Source organism: Chelonia mydas, chromosome 8, assembly GCF_015237465.2.
Source record: "Chelonia mydas isolate rCheMyd1 chromosome 8, rCheMyd1.pri.v2, whole genome shotgun sequence".
In the NCBI taxonomy this organism is placed as follows: domain Eukaryota; kingdom Metazoa; phylum Chordata; order Testudines; family Cheloniidae; genus Chelonia; species Chelonia mydas.
The window spans coordinates 101,721,340-101,741,618 of record NC_057854.1 but is presented as its reverse complement, the minus strand read 5'-3'; the positions used below and the strand labels follow the sequence as shown (position 1 = coordinate 101,741,618).

General features: G+C 52.9%; 1 long non-coding RNA gene across 1 annotated transcript; it reads left to right on the top strand.

The window, feature by feature from the left end:
* The first annotated feature begins 11,278 nt into the window (after positions 1-11,278).
* On the top strand, positions 11,279-18,950 carry LOC122461526. The gene is made up of 2 exons (XR_006283468.1): positions 11,279-11,660; positions 16,877-18,950. It is a non-coding gene; the product is annotated as an uncharacterized LOC122461526 (long non-coding RNA).
* Positions 18,951-20,279: the final 1,329 nt, after the last annotated feature.

Genomic DNA, 20,279 nt, shown 5'->3' with positions numbered 1-20,279 from the left:
AGTGGTCAGGGGTTTTTCTCAGATCTACAATCCACTGGGCCCAGAATCGGCTCTCCCTGCCCCCCAGTGCAGTCGCTCCTGCTCTCAGACAGGTTCTAATTAAGGCTTTTCCATTTCCAGGGCCAAACGAAGGCAGGCCTGAAGAAGCGAGGAATACTCATGGGAAAACAAAGAGCATGTTAGCCCATTGAGCGAATTTCAGCAACCTTCCTGCTGCCTCCAGAAACTCCCTCGCTGCTGGGCTGATTAACGTGCTGTATGTACCTATGGAGATGGGTAAAAAATGTCCTAGAAATGAATGCTAAAGCAGTGCCCAGACTTGGAAGGAAGGGTGAGAACTTGGCACAAGGGAGGGATTGAGGGATCATTTTTATCGGTTTTAGGGATCTGTACAGGCACATAGCAAGAGGCTCAACAGACAAGGCAGAGCTACCACCCCCATTTTATGGCACACAGACAAAGTGACTTGCCCAAGTCCACTCAGGGAGTTGGTGGCAGAGCCAGGAATCAAACCAAGGTCTCCTGGTCTGCAGCCAGTGTCTCAACCACAGGATCAAGCTCCCTCTGCTACTCATTGCCCAGTGGTTGCTGTGGTCACTTGCTGCGCTGTATCTGGCACCCAGCTGTGTTAAAGTGCTTTGGGAGACCGGGCTACTCCTTACGGCAGTACCAGCATCGTGGGCGGAGCTAGGTTGGGAGGAGCCTGCTATGATTGATGCAGGATGTGGGGCCCCAGGAAGTCGTGTAGCACGATAGGAGGGAGGTAAGTGGGTTGGGAGTCAGAGTAGCTGGGGCGCAGGGTGGGCAGTTGATCAGAGCCTGTTTCACTGAAGGGTCACAGCAGGCATAGGAGGAGGTTGCTGGATGAATGAAGGCCTCAGAAATATGGGGGCCATTCTGGCCGCAGGCTTTGTATGTTCCCGGGGCTGGCTCTGAGTACAGGAGATCCTGCTCCGTTCTCTGCATGGCTCAGGGTGAGCAAATTTCCCCAGGTTGTCCTGGGCCTGGAGAGATCCTGCCAAGCCTCCCAGCTATTTGTGTGTCTGTCCGTGGCAGTAACGGAGCTCAACACAGCGAGCAGATGCTGTCGCCATCTGGTTACCGGCCCAGGCAGGAGTCCTGCATTGTTTTTATTTCTCGTTACACTTGGTAACAGTCTGAGCTGAGGAAGGGAAGGACTCCAAGGCGGAGCTGAGGATCGGTGAAGGAGCATTGCGAGAGATGGCTGGAAGGCAAAGCTGCAGATGATCTCAGAAGGAGCCCTGGGAAATGGCCCTATGCAGTTTCTCAGCCTGGTAGTCTTGAGTGCTGTTGTAATAGGAATCCTTGTTGGTATGTAGATAGGACCTTTCATTTATGTGTCTCAGCACTCAGGGAAGTTGGGCCAGCATTATTATCCCCATTCTACAGATAGAGAAGTTGAGGCCAGAAAGTTTAAGTGACTTGCCCAAGGTTAATCAGCAAGTCAGTGGCAGAGCAAGGAATCCAGGTTCCCCCAAATCCCAGTGCCAGGTTCTTATTACCCAACCGTGCTGCCTGTGAGCGCTACGCTCCCACTACACACTTTCCACATGTCTGCCTCCTATCCAGAGAGGCCTGTCTCTGCCTTTGCCTTTCTCCCCCCCACAATATGCTTTCCAGCCCAAGCTGCTGCGGGCGAATTGTGTTGGGATGTTTAGCATGGTCTTGTAGGTATTAAAGCCCTGAACAGAGACTTGAGAGATCTAGGCCCCCACCTCTGACACAAACTTGCCGAATAACCTTGGCCAAGTCATTTAATCTTTCTGGGCCTCAGTTTGCCATCTGCAAACTGGGTTAATAACACTGGTTTGCCCTTTTAGATTATAAACTTTTTGGGGCGCAGAGGCTGCCTCTGACTAGCACACTGGGGCCATGATCTCAGTCGGGACCTCTATTCGCTATTGTAATATGAATAACAAAGGCAAGCTTCCATCCAAACCCTTCCGCTGGGTCCCTGCCTCTGCTGGGAATGTCCCTCTTCAGACAGTAGGAGGCCAGGAATATACAGGAAAGGGTGCACAAGTTACCCGAAACAATAACAAAACTGCCACAAGGCAGATGAGCAGAGCTGTCTGCCCAAGGAGATTTCAGCAAGGCTGTTTGCTGAACACGCTCAACAAGAGGTTCAAACGCTACTGACAAGATGAAGAGGTCCAACTCCAGCACCCCTCTTTCTGAAGAACCCTGGGGTTCCCCTTGTCATCGTCCTGGTTATGGAGACAATGACTAAAGAGGAAGAGACAGGATCTGATTGGTGAAGGCAGCAGACTCAGGTGTTCTCTGAATCGAGGGACAGGTGTGAATAAAACCCCTCCATACCAGCCTGTTCTTCTGGGGTAGCTGGCTGCCTGGGGACGGAGGAGGGTTCAGAATATGCTGTTGTCATTTGGCACTGTACCACTCTGCCCGGTCAAATAAATGTTTCTCCAGCTCTCGCTTCATTGCAGAAAAACAGGTCCGCACTGTTAAAAGAGGCCAGGAGGGGAGGAACTGGATGCCGTTGGAGATGGAAGCGGCGTTTGGGACCTTTCATGTACCAGCTTGCTGGTTTGACTCCTGCCCAGGTCAGCTGTGACCCAACCTGATACTGCCTGCTGTGGGTTTGGTGCACCTGGGCCTGTTCCCTGGAAGATTATTCATCAGGGCTCGGCACTGGCCTAACCCTGTTGCCATCCATATCCTGGATGGTTTACTAAGGACTTCAGTGGGAGCAGAGAGAGGCCAGTGCTGAGCGCTGGTCAAAAGGAGTGGGACCCAGGCTGTAGCTGACAGTTTGCTCGTAGGGCATGACTTCTCCAGGCTTGGCTCCGTGCAGAGACTGAAACCAAAGGACTCCTGGAGCTGACCTGGGCATAAGCTGAAGACCTCAGATCAGGCGCTGGGGTTGGCCCATTTGCCTTGGTGCATTATGGACGCCAGCACTCTCCACCTGCATTGCCTTCGCTGAGACCGTGTATTGTCAAGGCAGCGTCATCGGCTTGTTCTTTCTTGTGACGTTGCCGCTGAAGAAGAGGTTGGGGCGTTCTCAGGAGTGCCGAATCGTTGTCCCCAGTAAACTATTGTCCACTATGCCGTAACGGGGGTTGAGGAGCATCCAGAATGCAGGATTCCCTGGCGTGGCTGTGTCCTGCCTTGGAATCACTAGGGGCAGTAGGGATGGACAAATAGATCTGGATGAAGGAGGTACCTTCCTTATAGTTGCCTAGAGCCTGAAATCTCATGTGCTGGGGCTGGAAATACGGCGGCAGAGTGTTCTCCTGGTGACACTGACACAGTGGGAAGCAGGCTGGTCCTTGCAACAACCTGTTCTCTGGATGGGCCTGGGCTCCCAAGCCATCTGCACACAGAGCTCCAGCCGGACTCCATGGGAGCCTTGCACAGAGAGGGTGGCCAGGCCTAAGGGGCTGTGCTAAGCAGACCAAGGGGCACCTCTGAACCCTTTTGAAGTAACACCGTGTAAATGCCTAGACATGGAGTTCAGGTTGAAGAAGATGCTGCTTGCACAGGACACAGTGTCGATCTCCCCCCAAGGCTGTTTGGGACGGGAAGTGCAAGGGAGGCATAGCCAAAGAGCAGAAAGAGAGTCTTGCCCTCTCGGGCTCAGGCAGGTAAGAGACTCCTCTCTGGATGTCTGCTGTCAGTACAGCCAGTTATAATGTACGTTTATTTCCAAGAAGACGCCAGCCACCTCCAGGACCTGAGGGAAGATTAGAGCCCTGCAAATCCACAGACACGCACTTTATATCTGCAGATGCGATTGTACCGTTTACCATCTTTGCAGATCGGATGTGGATCCAAATGTTAGTATCCGTGCAGGGCTCTAACTGTGAGATAGGGTGCTGGGGTGGGTGCAGTTGCGCATACGTATAAAAGGTGGAGTGTGGCTCACGGGTCGGATGCAAGTTAATTATCTCGGAGGCGGATCCAAATGGTTGGATCCGCGCTGGGTTCTCCGTATAGGATGCGACAGCTGAACAATACCAAGAGGGCTTTGTGGGGATTCATGTACTAACCTTTCACCTCCAGAGCTGAGGCAGGAGGATTTCATTCGGATGATGCAGCACCCGGTGCTGAGTGAAGTTTTTGCTCTTCACTCGTGGTTCAGCAGGGGATTCTAACGCATGAGGAAGTGAATCACTTGCCCAAGGTGTCGGACTGCGTTACCCTACACTCGACCGCAGGGTACGCCTGCTCCTCGGCACGGGGGGGCTGGATTATTTTTATGAGCATTCATGTTCGCAGCTGTACGTGGGCTGGGAGAAGAACGACCAGCAAGGAACGCGTGGGAGAAAGAGGACAGCAATGAAAGACGAGGATACGATGGAAAGACTCTGTTTTGAGGTTTGAAGAGAAAAGGGCTGGAACTCCAAGACCTCCGAACCTGTGTCATGGACCAGGAGTGGCAAAGCATTGGGGGCACCTCCAACCCCCTGTAAATGGGAAAAGGAGTTGAGAAATGAAGTGATATTTGCAGCTATACAAGCCAAGCCAATAACGAACATCATCCAGCCTCATAAGCAGAGGGGAAAAGCAATGTTTGCTCAGTGCTCAGGCCTGGCTAAGGACGTTCTGGTTTGGGATTTGCTAATCCCTCTCTGAAGCCTCAGGCACTGGCCGACCCCACACGGTTTGGAGCCCTGCTCTGTGCTCCTGCTTCCCCACCGCCACCAGACAACAGCCTCCATCCTGTTCGCATTTGGCCACAAGCAGCCAAGAGCCTGGTGGTCTCACCCCCGGCCCACGTGGATGTTCAGCCACATTAAAAGGACTGTCTCCCCCCCGCCCCCCTGGTGCTGTTTGGCAGGGCTGGGAGTCTCCGCTCAGTGTCAGTGATCCCATTAGCCGCGAGCTTTTGCTCCCCGAGATCCGCACCAAGGCAGGACTGCGTCCACATGGAGCCCACTCAGGAGGGGGCTGCCACACGCGGACACAGGCGGGACAGAGCAGGCCGCGATGGAGCATTCAGAAATGGAGTTTCTTCATGGGGCAGCGGGAACAGTGGGCCTGGGCCAGGCTCGGGTGGGGTAGTCACGCCAGCACCCGGAGGCAGAGTCAGGCCTGCACGGCCCCCCGAACGTATGAGATCCAGCCCTGGCTTGAATGCGACAGGTGCACCCAAGCCACACTGAGGCTGGCTCCGGCCACGGGGCGCGAGAGTGCCTGGCGGCCAGCTGGAAAGCAAAGTGCTTGCGCCATCAATTTGCCCCGGGGAAAAGGCTGCAGTTTAACTAAACAGCAATGGGGGTTTTGGCAGCGGTTGACAAGCTCTCCCTCCCTGCACGCAGCCCAGAGATTAATTCCAGATGTCCCGACGTACGCATGTCTGGGTACGCTCTCCTCCTTGCCTTTCAGGGCCGGCTCCCTTTCTTCTCGGCAGCTGCAGCCCGAGCGCGTCCCCATCCAAAGCCAACATCCGTCAGAAGGCAGCAGGGTGCAGGCCGTCACCATCTGACCCCCTGGGCTGGCTGTTCATGGGACAGTAGTTCTATAGGAGGTCAAAAGACGAGCCTGGGAGCTTAGATTCATAACTGCTAGATGGTAAAAATCCTGGACTGAATAGACACACTGGATGTGTGGCTTATTACAACAGCCTATGACCTCCTAATCCGCCCCCCCCCCCCACACCCACACACCCACCATGACTGGAGAGGTGTTAACGGGCCACTTCCCTTTGAGTGGTCCCTTGAAATATGTGCAAGCACTTATGCTAAACAATCAGTTCCACCTTGTGTTTCGGTGTGGCACTCTGCGTGTGTCTACATGGCAATTAGACACCTGCCTCTGGCCCATGCCAGCTGACTCGGACTAAGAGGCTGTTTAATTGCAGTGTAGACATACCCTCGGAGTACGCTTCCCAGCCCTGAAGGAAAGCTCAGTGTGGCTCGAAAGCTCGTCTCTCTCACCAACAGAAGTTGGTGCAATAAAAGATATCCCCCCCCCCCCACCCCCGCCAACCCTGTATCTCTGATATCCGGGGACTGACAAGACTACAACCATACTGCCTGCTAGGATAGGTCTGACTTTCTCTCCCCGCTTATCCCTTTCAGCCCCTTCTTCTGATGCTGGCATAAGAACAAGTCTAATGAACCTCCTGGCTGAGTGATTTCAGTCAGGAATATTCAGACATGGGCAGAGGGCCGGGGTAGTTTTTACTGCCCTACCCTGCCGAGGTGCTGCTCCCCCCCAACCCCATGGCACATGGCTCCATGTATCCAGACGCAGCGTGTTCCCAGCAAGTGGCCAAGCGCAGTGGGGAAAGGGTAATGCTAATCCTTCCTTGCTCAGAGGAGCTGGGAGCCAGGGGACCAGGGACGGGTTTGACGTGGCTCAAGGAGGGGAAATCCGGATGCTCCCTGTGCCTGGTATCCCATCTGTGACTGGGAGGAGTGTGTGTGCTTTGATAATGATTAATAGGGTATCTGGATCTGTCTAGCCGGGTGTTTCTGCAGCGGGGCAGGGGGAGGAGCAGTTGGGACATAGGGACAGAGTCCCTGCGTCCAGCTCTAAGAGTGGAGGATTCATGAGATTCCCCCGTTAGACAAGTGAGGGCAAAAGGCCACACTGCGGAGCATGGCGAGCTCTCGGAGGGACCAGAAAGAGGGCAATGGTGCGGCATCGTCATTGGCCGGGGCGGGAGACGGAAACAAAGTCACCGTGTTCCCGAAAGGGAAGGGATTGAAAGGAAGGTCCAAGCGTCTATTCAAATGGCCATTTGGCTCCATTCTGCTTTGGAGGTTTGGACTGTTGCGCTTCCCATACTTCATGCTGGAGTCTGTGCTCCTGACGGGGCTCGTGCTGGTTGCAAGGATTAAAAATAACCCATAACCAAAGGTTTGGAAGGGATTTAAACCTTCCCGCTTCAGGGCATAAGCCAACCTCTATCTGACGGGGTCAGGAGGAGAGGTTCCCTGGGGGTAGCTCGTCCCACCATTGCCCACTGCCGGGCTTCTTGCACCTTCCTGTGACGTAGCTGGAGATGGATCCTGGACAGGAGGCACTGGGGCTCTGATTCCATCTGGGACTGCCAGGCTACCCGGCCAGGGGGCTTGTCATTTGCAGCTGCCCGGCTGAGGGAAACCAGGCGATTGTGTCCCAGTGACTGCTGTGTGAGAGGGGGCCGGCAGGGAGGTTTTTGGGTGAAGGCTCCACTGCCCTTTTACTGAATGGGATCAGAATTTCTCATAGGTCGGGTGACTTCACCCTCTTGTCTGTCACCCTCTTGTGGCAGCAGCCTGCAGAGGACGATGGCCCTTGCCCTCCTGTGGCTAGCAGGGCTTCTCTTTGGCTGAGTCTGCACTACAAGCTAGGGAGTGATTCCCAGCTCGTGTATACATCCTCGCCCCGCTAGCTCCATGAACATAAATAGTAGTGGATCGGTGGTAGCGTGGGCGGTGGCCGGGCTGTGGACTTATCCACAGGCTCAGCCATGCAGCCTCGGCCCGTGCTGCCACGGCTACACCGCTGCTCATGCTCGGATGCGTACGTGAGCTGGGAATCACAGCCCCAGCTTGCCGCGTCAACGGCGGCCGTGTTTAGGGAGCTCCGACCTGCGTCTCCAATCCCACTCCCAGGGCGAGTATTCAGCTGCTCTGCCTGTCGTCCTGTGTCTGCAGCCAGATTTGTGATGCCCGGTGCTGCGGAGGCGAGCAGCCCCTGGTAGCCCAATGGTTGGACCTTGGAGCAACAGGTATCTGGTGGGAGGGGGATCATTCCCTGGGGGAAATGTCGATGCACAAGGGCACGACCTGAGGCTGGCTTTCTTCGTGCTGCTCTGGGGAGCCGGAGCTGGTGCTGGAACCAATCCCTGTCGTTGCTGTTCCTCCTGGGATGGCTTCACCACTGTCCGTGGCAGAACAATTTTGGGTCTTGAACGGACAGAACTGGCCCCGGGAGCAGTGACCAGCCAGCAGGGCCTTGGGGAAGACACAAGCTGGGTCAGCCCCTACCTCGGCATTTCCCTGCCTGGCCGGAGCCCTAGTGGGCCTGGGGAACGTTATGTGCATTGCCATGGGGCCTGTACCCTCCTCACCTGCCGAGGCTTGCCCTGGAGGTGGCTGTGCTGCCTCCCGCACCATCCCAGCACCCTGGTCTGCCTCATGCTGCTGGCCCTTCCCCACCCAGTCTTGGCTGCAGTTCCCCTTCCAGACTGAGTCCTCCTGCTGTTTCCTCATTGTCCTGGTCCCAGTCCCTGCTGCCCTCAGGGGTGCCAGGAGCATAGCTGACTGCCAGCTTGGCTAGCCCACCCTCTGGGACACTACGCCGTGGTCTCCCCTGGGAGCGCATGCACCCGCCGCCCCCATCAGGCCCCACCCGGCGCCTCTCTATGGCCGCCAGCAATAGGAATTGGAGCGATGAGGGCCAAGCCTGGCTCAGGGGGTTGGGGTGCGAGGAGGCAACTGGCTGCTTTGGGGGTGGGCTGGTTCTTTCTCCCGCTGCCGGATACCCGAATGCTAGAGATGTTCCCTAGGCCAATAAACGGGAGCCCTCCATGCGTAGGGTGGGAGGGAGGAGGGGAACTCCCTCTGACTGCCTAGAGACCCCAACTCCAGCCTTGGCTGAAGGCTGGGGGGCTGCACACCCTGGCCTCCCGCCATTACATCGCACGGGCCGTGTCCCGGTCATCGCCATCCACGACAAAGAGGCACACGCACACCGCGGTCTTTGCAAAGCCCTGAATCTAAGAGGTCCCTGAAAGCTACCTGGCCCCCCACCCACCATCTTCCAGGGAGGAATCCCACTGCACCTTGCCAGGAGTCTGGCCGGCCTGTGGCAAGCGCGCCCTTCGCCAGGCTGGTGTTACCTAAAGCTGAGCCAAGGAAGATTTCTCTCCCCAACGAGCGTGTGCGCGCAGCCAGGCAGAAAACCCCTCAATAGGTCCCAGACTAAGTGACGAGTTTGTCTCAGATGCTCCCGACCAATGCACCCTCTGCCTCGGCTAACGGAGCAGTGATTAAAAATGCAACAGCCTGGCCTGGCTGAATTCCCCAGGGAGGGCCTGGGATTACTGGCGGGGATGGGTGCTGCTTGATTTGAAGCCATGTTCCCTCCCTCCTGCCGCCTACCGGCGCTGCTCCCCCAAGAAGCCAGACAGGCCTCTGGATTGTCCAGGTCTCTCTCTCACACCCCCGCGCTGCCCTTCCTTGGCAAGCTACATGGGTTTCTGTCTGCAAATCCCTGATGCTGGCACGTGGGGGCCTGCGCTCTCCTCCCGGCAGCCCACTCCCCTCCCCCAGGCAGGCTGCAACACAGACATCCGTGCTCCAGGACAGCAGGCTGTGCGGTGCTGCTCCTGGCTGCCGTGCGGATCAGCAGGCCCCCCCAGAGCAGCTGTGCTGTGCAAAGGCCTTGCTCAGCCCTTCTGTTCCGACCTGGCCTGCTTTGTGGGGTGTGGGACTGGCCTGCGCTGCCCTGATCCGCTCTCCCTGCGGTGAGCTAAGCTCCCGCACCCGTTTCCCTGCACGCCTCTCTGCAGCCCGCAGCCTGGTTCTAAGGCCACGGGAGATCCGGTCCCATTACCGTGATCCAAGACCTTGGCACAGCCCACCCTGGAGCTAAGCTGTGTTGGGAGGCTCCAGGAGCAGCGTGTGCTGCAAGGGGCTGGAGGGCAGGCTATTAAACTTGCAGCTCTATGAATCCATTGGCTGGAAACCCCACATCAGGCACATGGAGGAGTCACCACTGCTCTTCCAGCCGCATAGGGGCTGGGTTGCAGCCCCATGACCTGCCCATGGGTTGGGATGTGTCCCCATGGAGTTCTGTGCCTGAAGCCAGAGTAGTCAGGCCACGAAAGGGAGGGTTTATTCCCCCTCCAGTCCATTTCATCCCGAAGGATCGCCTGTTCAAAGGAATGGCTCCACACATTACAGCTGGCTCTGGGGTGGAACCCAGCAGTGGTTTTAACAGCGCACTGCAACACTGCGCAGAAAAATTGAGACAGAAGATAGAACCTGGGCCCTGCTTCTCTTCTTTCTTACCCTGGGGTAAGTCAAGAGTGGGTGGAGTTCCACGAGACCCCAGAATCCCCGGTGCTAACATCTGTGCTGGTGCTCGCTTGCTTCTGATCTTCTGCTGGGAGAGGAGGGCCAAGAAATTCCTTCCAAACAGATATTTTTTAAATATGCCAAGGGGGGAGGGAAAAGAGGGGAAGAAATGGAAAGAGGGAAATGGGGAAGGAAGAAAAGAAAAATCTTGTGGCCGGGATCAAAGCAACCTGCAGTTTGGAAGCTGTTTGACAAAAATATGGCCAGGTTTATTTGTCTAACTCGCTGCAGTGAAAGGCCCTTTTGTTCCCAGCTTTGCCGTCCGCCTGCGCTCTCTCTCCATTCGGAATTATGCGTTCGGCGTGCCCGAGAAGGAGCCCATGGCATACGCTTTCTGCGCTGTGTGTTCTTACCGTGGGGCTGCGACCCAGCTCAGGTTGTTTGGTTTGGCTGGCAGCTGCAAGTGCCTGAATGAACCCAGTGAGCTCATGTCCCGACCTGGCCTGCTTCTCCGGGGGCGGGATTTGCCTGCGCCACCTTGATCTGCTCACTAGGAATGCTTGTATTTTTGTCAAACGCGAACCCAAGCTGCGTCACTGAGGTCAGGTGCAAAATAGTTGGGGCTTGTTATTTCAGGCTCAATGTTCTTCCAAAAGTGGATGTGTTTCCCCTCCACCCCCCAATTCCATAGCTACCCAAACTTTCTTCTAAAACTGCACTTCTTTTAAGAGCTATTTTTGTCTTTCCGGCAAATTTCACGAAATGCACCACTCCGCCCAGCTGGGCTTTGTACCCAAACAGCTGCCGGCTATGTACAGTCGTCATCTCCTCTCCGGTAACCAGGACAAACCAGACTTTGATGAGATTTCCTACTGGAAAAAATAAAAATAAAATAAATCACATCCCAGCTCCTTGCCTTGTAAACTGAGGTCTAGCCTCGATGCAGGGCAGGCAGCCCCCCCGCTGGTGTGGACACTTTGAAATCGGTTTGAAATGTGTCTTTAAGTTGGTTTACCTTAAACCCATTACAAACAGATTGATGATACTATTAAACTGATTAAAGAACGTCTACACTCGGGAGAATTGTGCTGACTCAGCTAAATCAGTTTCTAAACTGACTTCAGTTACCCAGTGTTTAGTTGACTAGTGTTGCAGGGTGGGAGACGGGCTCCACTTCACCTGTGACAAGTTTAGCTTGCGGAGGATGGGCAGTGTTGAGGGATGTCAGGTGATAGGCGGGTCAGGTGGCTGAATCAGGCCTAAGGTAGATACAAGGCCTAGAGAGAGAAAGGGGGTCTTGGCAAATGCCTGCAGAAAGTAAGAAGGTTTCTACAGAGCCCTGAGTTGAAGAGAGTCACCAGCAGGGAAGGAGGGCTGCCTGAGGACCCTTCCCAACCCAGGGCGGAGTGTCCAGCTGAGGGAAGTTGATGGGATCCAGAACAGCTCCCCGGAGGGGAACTGTGAGACTCCTCTGGTAGGAGGAGAGGACTTTGGAGACACGGAGGAGACATCTCCACAGGCAGGAGGAACTGGGCCCATCTGGGGAGTGGGCAGAAGAGCCTGTTTGTGTTTGAACTTTGAAAGGCACTTGAAAGAAAGGACAGATCTTCAAGGAAGAGGGGCTGGGCCCAGCTTGAAACTGGGGTGAAGACTCTGAAGGTTTGAGTTCTGTTTTAGACTCTGTTCTAAGATTCTGTGCAGGGCTTAATAAATTGGCCCCCAAAAGGAGAAGGTTCTGAGTATCTGGACTGTGTGCCCTCTTAGAGGGGCCAGGAGCAGAAGGAGAAACTGAGGCAGGACACCACAGGGCACAGCCCCTGTTACAACCAGGTTCAGCAAAGGGCAGTGTGTCAGAAGACAGCTTTGGTAGCCCTGTGTGTTAATCTCCAGCAGAGATCTGTACTGAAGTCAGGATTATACAGCACCTGAAAAATCCCAATGAGGTTGTGTCTCCAGCCACCAGTCTCCATTGCACCAGTCGCAGCCCGTAGGGGGCGTGGCGGACAAGGGGCTAGCGGAGGGGGCTGTAGGTGAGGACTGGAGTGGGTTAGCCATGAAGTTGCGGCTCCCTGGCGAGAGTAGTGTAGTCAGGATCTTTTGGGATGAAAGGCGCTTTATTCCCGTACAATGTTAGTGTTTCTTTTGGCAGAGCTGCAGGGAGCTTGCATGGCACTTCTCTATCATGGCTCTAGACACTGCTGTCTTCTGAGCGCCAGAGACAAGTTCAATTTGTAAAGCAATAAGAAATACATTCCCCTTGCACCTGAAAACAGGGACTTGGGAAGAAAGCCCTCGCCAAACCTCAAAGAGCTGCTCGCCCTCGATGGCAAGGTAGAGATGGGGCCCAAAGGGCAAGGATTGCGCCTGGCTCTGCCCTGTCCTGCCGCGGGGTGTTGCTTTGGAGCCAGCTCCGTTACTGTGGATGTTTGTGGGAAAGGAATAAGCTGGGTTCTCCACTGCCCTACACCCGGCGCAGTGCTGGTGCCAGGCGGGTGTGAAATGCTAGTCAAGCAGAAGAGCAGTGTGGTGCGCTCACTTTCCGCTGGCATAAATGAAGGCCCAGGGAACCCCGCCCAGGATCTTTGCTTCCTCAGTGGTTTACCTGTCCAGGTCTCATTCCTGCTGCCAAGCCTACAAGAAAGGGCCAGTCCCATAAGGGAAGGGAAATCCCAAAACCGGTTCATTCTTCCTGTGTTTGTGCCGGATCCCTACTGCAGTACGACGGCTACTCCTTGAGTCTTCATGTCGTCACAGTTCGGTAGAGCTGCCCAGCCACACCCGGGGTCCCTCTGGTTAGGCCTCGTCCTGACCCGTTCGGTTGTGTTTAGCGGCCAGGGTGCGGTGCTCTGTCTGGTGGGCTCACTTTGTGCTGCACCGGCGCTGGGGTCTGGCCCCGCAGCCGATGTGACCCCCAGAGAGGATCAGCCCCAAACGAGAGGGGGTGGAGGGGTGTCTGGCATTGAAGAGCCAGCGAAGAGACACCTCTGCTGCCTGTGCAATGGGGGGGTCGGGGCGGGGAGGGACAGGGCTGCAACGCCCCTGTGTCATGCCGATCTTCAGCTTCAGCACCTTGGGCCTGGCAGCTCTCAGCAGGCACGGACAGACCAGCCCTGCCCAGGAGCTGGTGCTGTTATTGAGGGGAGATACTGACCTCTCCCCGGCTGCCCTGCCCTGGGACTGCGCTGGCTCCGGGCCCAGCAGTCAGTTCTGCGAGGGGCTGTAGCACACCTTTGGGTGGGGTGCATCGAGTGGCCATTAATACTCTCTTTCCTGTTTCTCATCCTTGTCCCGGGAGCCATCCCGCCGGATTATTTTGGTTCACATCATAATGTGCACAGGAACCAGCGGCCGCGTCTGGAGAGCACAGGCCGGATGCTTTGTGCGTTTATAAAGCTTGACGGCTGGCCACGTCTTCCAGCGAACAGTGCCAGCAGCTGCATTCTTCTTCCCATGTTTGCACAGAACTTTCCATTGACTCCAAAGGAAGCTCCATGTGCGGAGCCAGGGAATATGGCCATCCAGGCCTAAGCAGGGGAATACAGAGTAGGAGCTGGGGGTTGGGGGATGGTTACCTCTGTATACAGCATTGGTGGGACCATTACAGGAATACTGTGTCCGGTTCTGGTGTTCACCCTTCAGAAGGGATGTTGAAAAATTGGAAAGGGCTCAGAAAATAGCTACAAGAATGATTCAAGGTCTGGAAAACCTGCCTTATTAGAGATTCCAGAAACTGAATCTGCTGAGTTTATCCAAGAGGTGACTTGAAGGTGGTTTACAAGCCCCTACAATGGAAGGAGATTTCTGACAAGAGAGGGCTCTTTAATCTAGCAGAAACCGTGTATGCTGTCGCTCAAACAGAAGTTATGGCTTGATGCCGAAACTATTGGGTGAGATTCTCTGGCTTGTGGTATAGAATCATAGACATGTCGGGCTGGAAGGAACCTCAACAGGTCATCGCGTCCAGCCCCCTGCGCTGAGGCAGGACCAAGGAAACCTTGACCATCCCTGAGAGGGGTTTGTCCAACCTGTTCCTAAAACCTCCAGTGACGAGGATTCCACAACCTCCCTGGGAAGCCTGTTCCAGAGTGTAACTACCCTCACTGTTAGAAAGTTTCCTTTAATATCTAACCTCAATCTCCCTTGCTGCAGATTGAGCCCATTGCTTCTTGGCCTGCCTTCAGTGGACATGGAGAACAATGGATCACCGTCCCCTTTGTAACAGCCCTTAACGTATTTGAAAAACCATTATCGGGTCCCTCCGCAGTCTGCTTTTCCCAAGACTAAACATGCCCAGGTTTTTAAACCTTTCCTCACAGGTCGGGTTTTCTAACCCTTTGATCGTTTGTTTTGCTCTCCCTGCTGCAATGGGACTCACCCCTACATGTGTGTATTGAAAACTGTATTGAAATGATAGACTGTCACTTTAAATTTCAGGTTTTCTTCCTGGTCCTGTTGCAGGACAGGGGGGCTCTGTAGGAAAGCCTGCCGTCTGGGCCCAGCAGCCAGCCAGCCTGGAGTAAGGTGGGCTGAGTTGTGCCTCTCTGTTTTGAGGAGCAGCCTGGTTTCGCTCTCTCTGTTTTGGGGTTCCTGTGTATTATTCCGATATTAGGGGCTTTGTCTTGTATACACAACTATAGCGTGCCCCCCCTCCACCCACACACAAAAAAAAGGGGTCCTGATTTTTCACACTTGCTATCTGGTCACCCTATCCTAGGGAGACAGGCTGGCCAGGTGGGGGCTGCGGCCACTAGAGGGACCTGGAATTTCCAGTGTCAATTAAAGCTGCCAACTATGTCACTTCCTTTTGCAAATGTCTATTTCTGCTCTTCCTGTCATTGCAACAATGGAGCTGTTGTCGCAGTCTGTACTTAACTCTCCACCTCCGTGTGCGTTAATGTGTCCCTTGCTGTACCAGTCCCGCGCAGGATCCGAGTCTGTTACAGAGAGCTGTCGCTTTAGCTCACACACTAGAGGCTCACGCTCTTAGCTCTGGAGGTCAATCCCTGGGGTCAACCAAGGTAGTGGCTGTCACGGCTAACTGGAGCTATCCTACATCCTTCTGCACTGCAAGGCCCTACTGGGGTCAGGGTAACTTTGGGAGATAGTTTTAATCCATGATCCTATCGGAACTAACCTGAGTGACATACATGCATTGAAGCAAGCCCTAAGCGTGAGGCTGCTTGGCTTTTGGACGCGACCAAGCATATTCCATCACCTTTGTTTGTCCGCTGAGGTTAAAGTTTGGGCAAATAACTACAGCTGGTTGAAAAACCCAGTTATGTTTTGTGGGAAGTTTAGGGGGAAACGTGTTTATTCAAAACTCTCCACCCATTCTTATTTGAAATTTAAAATATGAAATGGAAGACGACAGAGAAACTTTTCAGTAAAAATATTTGTGGTTTTCTTTGACAATCAAAAGCTGAAACGCGTTACCAAAACCCAAAAATGTTTACTGAAAAAAAGCTGAGTTTTGGAAAATGGACTCAAATTAATTCCCCCCCTCCCATTTTGTCCAGAAAGCCAATGTTAGTTGGGGAGGGGGGAAAGTATGGATGAAAACACTGAGACTGGCTCTGTAAGTAGCCTGAACCACTGAAGAGTTTCTCAAAAGGAAAAGCCCTGTAATACTGCGATCTGGTAGCCTGTGGGACAGCCTCCCCCCAGAAAAGCCCATCCCTGGAGTCATGTGAACCACAACTGAGCACAATACTGGAGAGCGTTCTGTAGGGACAGTCGTGCATTGCCCGGGAGATAGGTCCCATTGGATTCAACGCACCTTCTGCACCATTCTCTCCCACGATTCTCTGAGAGGAGCTGTAAGTGACAATGCAAATGATAATGACTGGGGGAGTTTACATGGCACAGTTGCACTCCTAATTCAAATCCAGATTCACGCCCTGTGCAACCCTATTCACTTCAGTAGGAGAACAGCCAGCATTTGGGCCTAGGCATTCAGCTAGATCCATGTACGAGACTTTAGGTTTTCCACCCTTCCCTGGGCCCGGTTTGGTATCATGCTGAACGATCCCTTTCCTGGTTTGATGCATAGCCCCTTCCTGTATTTGTGGATGGGGTAGGGTGACCAGACAGCAAATGTGAAAAATCGGGACAGGGAATGGGGGGTAATGGGAGCCTATATAAGAAAAAGACCCAAAAGTCGGGACTGTCCCTGTAAAATCGGGACATCTGGTCACCCTAAGATGGGGTGTCTGGCAGCCACCCCCCTGTGCTTAGCCACAGTGTGTACTCCGATATTTCAGTCCTCCCTTCTCCAGCAATCCCTCCAGCCCTCTGCCCTTCTCTGGTCTCTGTCCCCTCCGTCTCTCTGACTAGGAGATGGCCAGCTAGGTGCTTGCCGCGTCTCTCTCTGCTGGCACAACCTCCAGACCGTTTCTCTGGAGCACAAGCTTTCCCAGGTTCAGGCTGACCCGTAAGCCTGGGTCCTGAGCTCTGCTCCTCCTGCCGAGATTCATCAGCTGCTGTGGGAGGGGCGGAGCCGCCTAATCTCTCCTGTTTCGATCAATGGAAGTGTGACCGCTGATTTCAATGGCGGTAGGTTCAGGTCCTCTGTGCCTCCATCTCCCATCTGTAAAATAGGGGGGTAATAATACTTCTCGCCCTCCCAGGATTGGGGGGCAGCTTAATCCTTTCCTGACTTGTCCAGTGCTATGAGATGATTGGGTGGCAGGTGGTGGGAGGCTGAGGTACACTATTGCTTCCGGCTCGGGCTCTAGCCAGGCCAGGCGTAAGCAGGTTCTTCTGGCTGTGTCACCTGCCCCAGGCCTGTTCCCTTGTGACCGGCTCTGGCTTCAGGCCCGGCTCTGCCGCAGTGAAAGGCTCATTTTCCTGTTTTCTTGCCCCTGCTCACGTTCTAGGAAGCTGGATACCCAGGACCAGGCTTTGAAGCCCTCATGTCTGCAGTGTGTTTGTGCCTGAGAGCCATGAGCTCATTGAAGACGTAGCCTGAGGCATCTCCGTCCAGATGCAGCCGGCAGAGGCCCCTGGTCCGGCTGTCTCTGCAGTACAGTTCAGTGGGTGGAGATCCTCGGATGGAAGTTACTACAGAAGCCTTATCGTCGTTTCTTTTCACCAAGATGCCAAACCCATTCCTTACCCCCGCTGCCCCTGGCACCAACTCTCAGCGCCCGCACCTAGCAGCAGTGTGAGATTTGCCTTCTGCCTTTCTCGCCCCCCGCAGCACGGTGAGTGAGCAGATCCCTCGGTCCCACCAACGTTTCCTGCTCCTGTGACTCAATGACGAAACCACAGGATTTGGAGGAAGCCTTGTCACATTGCTTGGGATGGAAAAAACCGCTGGGCTTTGCCCTTTCTCCGAGAAGACATCTGAGCCGGGTGGTGTCTTTCTTTCCATCCAGTCAACGCAGCCGCTTGGAAGTTTCCTACCCCCGATTCTTGTCTGACATGTTTTCATAACTAAACAACCAGCTGCTGAAGCCCTGAAAATTATTAGCCAATTAGGGACTGACCTAATTCCTGTAATTCTAACTCATTACATTTTTATATACATATAAACAATCCAATCCCAAGATTTGGTATGAAGATTCAGATCTAATAATCCCAAATGCCGGGTTATTTTCCATTCTGCCAGGCCTTCCCAACCCAGGCTGGGGGCGGGGTGGGCAGGCATCAGTTCTGTCCCTCATAGGACTATCCATTCAGATAGTGAGCCAGACTCCTGTGGGACTGACCAACGCTGGGAGAGGCGATGGGTCTGTCCCCTTCACTCACTGGTGTCCTGTGTGAGATGAGTCGGGGGTTAGAGCTAGATGGAAAAATGGGTGAGTTGGGGCAGAAATTTTTTTTTTTATTTTTTATTTGCAGCATAAATTCGAACGCTGAAATATTTTGGCCCAAAACCAAAAGAGGTCAATGTGGCAGTGGTGCTGCAGTGCATCATGGGAGTTGTAGTTTGGGCGCGTCAAGCTTTCATTCTCCCCTATATGCCAGGCTATCTGCTCAGACTATATTCCCCATGCTGCACCACGGGAAGGGCAGCCTGGTGCATGATGGGAGATGCAGCCAGGTGGAATTGTGACATCAGATGTAGCTGTCCCTGCTCCTTACTCTTCTGCCCCATTTTATGATTCTCTTTCTCACCCGCGCTCCCATTTTAGCTGCTACGGTAGGTCCAGCTCAGCACTGGGCTCGTGATGTCAATGTTAGTTCACCGCCACCCTGTCATTTTAGTTAGTCTTCCACCTCCGCAGCTCATTAACCTACTAAAATCTCGTTTGCTGCAATGAAATCAGCAAATTTAATGTGAGCTCTAATCCTGGAAGAAGCGTTGAAGTTAAAAAGGATCCGGCTGAACTCTGTTACCTGGAGTGAGTCAGGCCTTGGCAGGTATAACATCGCCTGAATGGCACACAGTCCTAACCCTGAAAGGATCAGCCCTGCGTTCTCTGGGCCCAGCAGACCATGTTTCCTGCTAGTACAGCTCCTAGCGAATTTCCTCTCTTCACCGTCTCCGTTAGACCATGGCTAGCATCTTCCCGCTCTGGACTCCTCGTCTCCTCCTCGCCTCACTGCGGCTTAGACTGTACCTTTTCTTTGTCATTAAAAGGGAAAGGAATCCTTGGTTAGTGATGCAGGCAGGCTGCTGAATACGCCATGGTCTGGTCCTCTTTCCCACTTGGTGCTTATGTGTCCTTCACTTTCAAAGTGCACTGAAAATGTTCCCGTGTTGAGCTGGGCAAACATTTTGGGCTGAAACTTTTTTCCCCCCCATGGTGAAAAATGCAGGTTCAGTGAGCCCGAAGTGTGCTGCCAACTTGTGTCGGTTTTGCTGAAACTGTTCGCTTTTTAAAAAAAAAAAAATCTGAAAAAGTTGATTTTTCAGGTGGAAAAGACTTTGCATTTAGACATTTCCTTCCACTGCATTTTTTTTCTGAAATGCAATAAATAAGTAAATAAATGCTTGAAATTGAAACAAACCACTTCATTCATGTTGACCAGAGACTATTTGTTTTGTGTTTCAATTTGCCAAAAATTTGAGAAAATTTAGTTTTGGGCGTCAATCCAAAATGCAGTAGTTTTTTAAAAAAAAGTTTCAGAACTGCCGGCCACTGGAAAAATCCACGATTTTGCACAGCTCTGCCCTTTCACATCGTTGTCCCAATGTGAAAGAATAAAACCCAAACTATTTTAGGTCCATGTTATTATTGTTACTGTCGTAGGCACCTACTGAGATCCAGGCCCCATTGTGCGGCGTGCTGTATGTGTCCCCAGCAGGAGGCAATCCCTGCCCCCAAAGAGTTTGTAGTCTACATAGACGAAGGCTAGGAGGAGGCGTAGAGAGAAGTGACTCTCTCAAGGTCCCAGAGTAGGGTAGTGTCAGAGCCAGGAATATAATGGTTTCCTAACACTCAGTGGAATGCCCTAACCATTAGGCAAAGCTGCTTCTCAATCCAGCTGTATAAAACTCTGTGTGTGTGTGTGTGTGTGTACAGGCATCGAATTAGGCGTGGCAGACTTTGATTTTTATTTTGTTTTATGTACTTTCAACAGATAATATTGGTTTATTCTGAAGCTTTTTTTAGTTTTTTTATTTATTTACATTTTCAGAGTTGTGCAAAATTATGGGTTTTAAGCATTTTTCTTAGATTTTTATCGATTTAAATTTTCATGGTGGTAGGAGATTATAGAGGGGTCGGACATTATCGGGGTAACAGAATAAATAGTCACTGGTGAGATTCACAAAGTTAAAGCTTTATAACCATTAAAACCCAAATTATCAACATCATATACAAAGTAAATATCCTTCCACCAAACTTGGATAAATTCTCAAACAGCATTTTTCTTACTCCTCCAATCGGTACATTTTGATTATTATTGATGGAAATATTTCTTCTTCACTTTGTGTGTGTACAGTGAAATCTACATGTACCAATTCAAATCGAATCCTTCCAAGCCGAGATCTACTTCTGCAGGTGCTCTAACGTATTATAATGATTATAGCTGACATCCTTGTGCAAATCTAATGTACTTTCCCCCATTGATTTATGCAGTTTGTTTGCTTTTTGTGTGTCACACGGCTCCCCTAAGTGAACTTAGATGGGTCAGTTTCACTTCTTGGTTCTCCTCTACAGGCTGATCGTGTGGGGCTTCCAGTGCTACGCTGGGATGCCGACATTTAAAAAGATGTTTTCCCAGGTGGGAGTAGGCGGAAGCCCCATGAAAACATTTCCTGTCATGTTAGGTCCTGTAAAAATGTTTATAAACAAAAGCGAAGGCTCCAGCCCTGCCAGCACTTAGTCA